Source organism: Eschrichtius robustus, chromosome X (genome assembly GCF_028021215.1).
Source record: "Eschrichtius robustus isolate mEscRob2 chromosome X, mEscRob2.pri, whole genome shotgun sequence".
In the NCBI taxonomy this organism is placed as follows: Eukaryota; Metazoa; Chordata; class Mammalia; order Artiodactyla; family Eschrichtiidae; genus Eschrichtius; species Eschrichtius robustus.
In genome coordinates, this window is record NC_090845.1 from 20,511,654 (window position 1) to 20,518,286 (window position 6,633).

At 51.9% G+C, this 6,633-nt stretch overlaps 1 pseudogene; it reads left to right on the forward strand.

Annotated features, from left to right (window-relative positions):
- Positions 1-4,557: 4,557 nt before the first annotated feature.
- Positions 4,558-5,999, forward strand: LOC137757441 (melanoma-associated antigen B4-like; annotated as a pseudogene).
- The last annotated feature ends 634 nt before the right edge of the window (positions 6,000-6,633 follow it).

Consider the following 6,633-nt stretch of genomic DNA (forward strand, 5'->3'; position numbering starts at 1 on the left):
TTTTCACAGAACTAGAACAAAAATTTTCGCAATTTGTATGGAAATACAAAAGAACCCAAATAGCCAAAGCAATCTTGAGAAAGAAAAACGGAGCTGGAGGAATCAGGCTCCCCGACTTTAGACTATACTACAAAGCTACCGTGATCAAGACAGTATGGTACCGGCACAGAAACACAAATATAGATCAATGAGTCCAGAGATAAACCCACGCAGATATGGTCACCTTATCTTTAATAAAGGAGGCAAGAATATACAATGGAGAAAAGACAGCCTCTTCAATAACTGGTGCTGGGAAAACTGGACAGCTACATGTAAAAGAATGAAATTAGAACACTCCCTAACACCATACACAAAAATAAACTCAAAATGGATTAAAGACCTAAATGTAAGGCCAGACACTATCAAACTCTTAGAGGAAAACATAGGCAGAACACTCTATGACATAAATCACAGCAAGATCCTTTTGACCCACCTCCTAGAGAAATGGAAATAAAAACAAAAATAAACAAATGGGACCCAATGAAACTTAAAAGCTTTTGCACAGCAAAAGAAACCATAAACAAGACCAAAAGACAACCCTCAGAATGGGAGAAAATATTTGCAAATGAAGCAACTGACAAAGGATTAATCTCCAAAACATAGAAGCAACTCATGCAGCTCAATATGAAAAAAAAATCCAATCCAAACATGGACAGAAGACCTAAATAGACATTTCTCCAAAGAAGACATACAGATTGCCAACAGACACATGAAAGAATGTTCAACATCATTAATCATTAGAGAAATGCAAATCAAAACTACAATGACATATCATCTCACACCAGTCAGAACGGCCATCATCAAAAAATCTACAAGCAATAAATGCTGGAGAGGGTGTGGAGAAAAGGGAACCCTCTTGCACTGTTGGTGGGAATGTAAATTGATACAGCCACTATGGAGAACAGTATGGAGATTCCTTAAAAACTAAAAATAGAACTACCATACGACCCAGCAATCCCACTGCTGGGCATATACCCTGAGAAAACCATAATTCAAAAAGAGTCATGTACCACAATGTTCATTGCAGCTCTATTTACAGTAGCCAGGACATGGAAGCAACCTAAGTGTCCATCAACAGATGAATGGATAAAGAAGATGTGGCACATACATACAATGGAATATTAGCTATAAAAAGGAATGAAACTGAGGTATTTGTAGCGAGGTGGATGGAGTTAGAGTCTGTCATACAGAGCGAAGTAAGTCAGAAAGAGAAAAACAAATACAGTATGCTAACACATATATATAGAATCTAAAAAAAAATTGTCATGAAGAACCTAGGGGCAAGACAGTAATAAACATGCAGACCTTCTAGAGAATGGACTTGAGGATACGAGGCGGGGCAAGGGTAAGCTGGGACAAAGTGAGAGAGTGGCATGGACATATATACACTACTAAGCGTAATATAGATAGCTAGCGGGAAGCAGCCACAAAGCACAGGGAGATCAGCTCGGTGCTTTGTGACCACCTAGAGGGGTGGGATAGGGAGGGTGGGAGGGAGGGAGATGCAAGAGGGAAGAGATATGGGGATATATGTATAACCGATTCACTTTGTTATAAAGCAGAAACTAACACACCATTGTGAAGCAATTCTACTCCAATAAAGATGTTAAAAAAAATCAAAAAAAAGGAAAAAAAAAAAGAAAATACACCATAGACTAAAGCAATAATATAAAAAACATACCTAGAAAGAAACCATACAAAAATGTATATAATCTACATGGAGGCAATAAGAAGAATTTCCTGACTGACTTAGGAAAAAGAAGTCTCAACCAGAATAGTATGTTATGTGTATTCGTGAGGCACAGATATTGTAAGAATATCGATTTTCCTTAATTCGTTTACAGATTTAGTACCTTATCCATAGCAGCTGATGACAATCAAACATGGGCTACTGTTTCCTGTACCCAAAATCAACCATGGAAAAATTACAGAAGGAATAAAGAGAAAACATTAACAAAAGCAACAACACAAAGCTAAATAATCCCTGAGGGACAGTAAGTCTCCACTGAACTAGAACCTGAGTGTGGGCAGGTAGGGGGATGCCCTGAATTCGAGACAGGCCTGTAGCCTGCAAGAGAGGCAGATGACAGGACTGATTAGAGAAAAGCCTTTAAACTTGAGCCCTTGATTCTTCCACTGTGCTCTGGGACCATGAATCTCTACTGCTTCACTGAAGGAACCTGAGGCAGCCTTGCAGAGCCCGCATGCCAGGAGCATGGGACACCAAAGATTGGGCTGGATGTGGCAGTATGGTCCACAGGCTGTGAGATAACCATCTGAAACTTTGTTAGTGGATGACAACTGGCCTTTTTAAATGATCATCTTAATGGACTATCACACACGGACTCAAAGAGAATAGCAAGTAACACAGCAGTTGTACAAAAGGACAGAAATTCATTTCTGAACTTTTGGGCAATGCCCCTGATGTCAACAAAGAGAGACCACAGTGAGAACTGTCAGGCTAAGGAGCCCCTTCACTAACTCCTCTGGGATTCTGTGGGGCATGGTTGGGGACAGGGATGGAGTCATACCAGAGAAGGATGGAATGGAATCGCAGGCCCTGCCAGCAGTCAGTGTGAGGACCTTGAGTGAGACCTGACGGGCTCCAAACCACAGAAGAGAGTCTCGCCTCCTTTCCCCTCAGCTCATCTTACCTGCACCAGCCATCTCTGGGAGGCTCCAGGCAGAAGTGTCCAGATGAGATGTGCCTGCACTTCACACCAGCAGTCTCAGGGAGCTGATGTCTCTGATGCGAGGCCTTGGCCTCAGGTCAGCAGACGGGAGGTAGCCCAGCACCTACAGGGAGTCAAGAGAAGACACTGAGAGGGGATTGAGAGCAGCATCCACCATAGAACAGGGGGCCCCAAAGAGGCCTCACTGTCAGTCTCGGGGGACCCAGGCATGGCTGTGAGGCTCAGGCCCCCAGATACTTCCGGCTGGGGGCGCCGACAGAAATGAGAGCCAAGGTGTGACGCCTGCTGACTCAGCTCAGCGGAGGGAAAAGTCCCAGGACCTGCCAAGAGTCAATGAAAGGCCCACGTGCCAGTCCTGCGGGAAGCTCCGCCTGCACCACCCCACACCTCCCCTCCCCGTCCCGCCCCGCCCCGGCCCCGCCCCGGCCCGGCCCCGCCCCACCCCCGCCCCGCCCCTACTGTCCTCCTGGAGCCCAGATGCGCACGACCGGAAGTGACGTCCTCCTAACCACGCTGTGGGGGCGAGGCCATTTTTGAGAGTTGCCGTCCTGCGAGGGTGAGTCGCGGGAGGAGTCCCACGTCTCATCAGGTGTCAAGGTGTGAGGTGACCCCAGTTAGAAGTGCGGGGACACGCCCCCGACACCCCCAATCCCCTTTCCCTCCGCAAACAGGTGGCCCCGCAGGCCCCGCTCACCCCGCCCCTGCTCTCGGCCCGAGAGGCTCGGGCCTGGCTGTTAGGCCCCAAGTCCACCCGCTTCCCCCGCGGGGCCTCGGGCAAGGAAGGCCTCGCTCTGAGGTTGGTGGACCCTGGCTCAGCTCAGTAGAGGGAGCGCCCCAGGCCCTGTGCAGTGAAGGACGGGACCCTCGTGGGGTCCGAGGGGCTCCACGCCCCAGAATGGCGGCCACGCAGACCCCGCCCCTGACGTCAGCCTGGGAGCCTCCGGGCAGGTCTAAAGACGGAGGGGCTCCCTCAGTGCGAACGCGGGCAGGCGGGCGGACGGACGCGGGAGACTCAGGGAGGAGGGGGCCTTGTTCTGAGGGGCTGGCCGCAGGTCAGCAGAGGGAGGATTTCCAGGGCACGGGAGGAGTCAGGGTGAGGACCGTCCTCCCCGTCGCAAGGGCACCTCAGAACCCCTCCCCTGTTGTCAGCCGCTTCCTTCCGGCCACACACGGAGAAGGGAGGGCTGCTGTCTGAGAGGGGAGGTGCAGGCCAGCAGAAGGCGCGTCCCTGAGCACTCCCCAAGAGTCAGCCCAAGCCCTTGAGTGAGGACCAGTGGGGCCGCCAACCACAGGGCCTCGACCTGTCTGCTGCACGCCGCAGGCTTGGTAAAACTCTGCCACGTGCGGCCGCGTGGTCACCCTCACTGCCTCCTAATGAGACTCAAGGAGGTGCCGGCACTGGTGCGAGCAGATGGCCCTCGGGGCAAGAGGGGAGCTCCAGGCTGCACCGGCCGCCCAGGGAGGACCCCGAGTGAGGACTAAGGGAGCCACCCACCCCGAAGAGAAGGGACGAGAGAGAATATGGCCTGTCCCCTCCTGCCAACCCGTAAACTCCCAAGGAAGGACTGTCAGGCTGAGACTGCCCGTACTTTTCCTCTGCCAGGTCCAAGGGAGGTTAGAGCTTTGTTCTGAAGGGGCCATCACCAGGCAGCAGAAGGGAGGGTCCCAGGATCCTTCGGTGGTGGGCTGAACGCTCCCTCCTTTCCTCCTCCTGGGTGTCATGGAAGATGGTGGTGTCAACTTCAGAGCAGCAGACGGGATGGGGTGGGGGTGGGGGTGGGGGGGGGTGGGGGAGTCTTGCCAGCAACTGTCATCCTGACTCTGAATGGGAACCGCGAGGACCTACCTCCCCTGCCAGCCCCCACTGTCACCCCCGTACCGCCCAGGCAGGGCTGGCTGGCTGTGCCCCAAGGCTCACTCTGCCGTCCTCCACAGGGGTCTCAGGGGACAGGCGGAGCAGGAGAACGGGAGCCCTGTGGGTCCTCGAGCAGTGCCCTCAAGGACCCTGCAGAGGCGGCCTTGGTTAAAGCCAGGGAGGAATCTCCCCGCTGAAGGTGCTCACAGCATCTCCTTGTCCCTCCCCCAGGTGCCCTCATTGCCTGCCTTCCTGCCCACACTCCCGCCTGCTGGCCCTGACCTGTGTCATCATGCCTCGGGGCCAGAAGAGGAAGCACCGTGCCCGCGAGAGACGCCACCAGGCCCGGGGGGAGACTCAGAGTCTCAAGGGTGCCCAGGCCACTGAGGTGGCGGCGGCGGCGGCAGCAGAGAGAGAAGAGTCGCCCCCCTCCCCCGCTTCTGTTTCTCGGGGTACTCCCCCGAGCTCCCGTGCTGCTGGCGCTCGCCGGGAGCCTCAGGGAGCCCCAGCCACTAGCTCTCGTGAGGCAGGGGTTTCCTGCCCAGGATATGAAGAGGGTGCCCGGGCGAGCCAAGATGAGGAAAGTGCAAGTACCTCCCAGGCAGCACCTTCCACTCACAGCACTTGGAGAGATCTTCTGTCCATGAAGGCCAGCATGTTGGTGCAGGTCCTGCTGGAGAAGTACAAGCTGAACGAGCCCATCCCGCAGGCAGAAATGCTGAAGGCTGTCAGCAAGAAGTACACGAAGCACTTCCCTGAGATCCTCAGGAGAGCCTCTGAGTGCATGGAGCTGGTCTTTGGCCTCGAGCTGAAGGAAGTCGACCCCAGCCGTCACTCCTACGCCCTCATCAGCAAGCTGGCCCTCCCCAGCGAGGGAAGTCCGAGTGGTGAGTCGGGGCTGCCCACGTCCAGTCTCCTGATGACTCTCCTGGGCGTGATCTTCAAGAAGGGCAACCGTGCCACCGAGGAGGAGATCTGGGAATTCCTCAATGCGTTGGGGTTGTATGCTGGGAGGAGGCACTCGATCTTTGGGGAGCCCAGGAGGCTCATCAGCGAAGAGTTCGTGCAGCAGAAGTACCTGACCTACCGCCAGGTGCCCAACAGCGATCCTCCGCGCTATGAGTTCCTGTGGGGCCCGAGAGCCCTGGCTGAAACCAGCAAGATGAAAGTGCTGGAGTTTGTGGCCAAGATCGCTGATACCGTCCCCAGTGCCTTCCCAGATCTCTATGAGGAGGCTCTGCAAGATGAGGAAGAGAGAGCAGGAGTGAGAGCCGCGGCCAGGGCTGCAGCTGTGGCCGAGGGCAGTGCACTTCCAGGGCCAAGGCCCCGCAGCTCCTCCCACATCTAGGGAGGGAGGCCGCGGGCAGTTTGTTCACTTTGTTTTGGAAGGGAGCAGTCAAGCTCCTAAATAGTGCAGAGTAGGAGGGGTGGAGGGAACAAAGTATAGATCTTATTTATCTTCCTGTTTTAAACTAGTAACCTCTATACCTTATTTATTGACTTATTTAGGTTTTTTCAAATGTTTTTATCTTGTAATAGATAGTGTGTTTTCTTAAGAATATGAATTCGTGCATGACATTGCTTGCATATTTATTGCTGTTTAAAGAGTTCTAAAGTTACAGTTTTGGTATATGTAAAAGAAATTCACGAACCATCTATACTTTCTGTATGATCCACAAGTAGAAAACATGGCACTGCAATAGAGATTTTCATGGAAACGTGAAAGACGACCACAGAAAATATTTGGAAACAAAAAATGGAGAAAACAGAGAGTAAAAGGTATTTAATTCGTGGTTTGCCTCATTTCTTTTAAACTTTCTCATTTGTGAGTATTTGTTTCTTTTGTCCTAGTGCACTGCATATTCTCTGCTACCTACTGGATTAAAAATAAACTCTGATGGGAGGGTGGTATTTTGGGGGTTCATAATAATCACATCATAACTGCCATTCATCAAAAACCCAGTATTTCTTAATGAGTATGCCACTGCTTTATATGTAGTACATAACATTCCAACATTCATGCAGGATAGGATTTGGCAGACTCCC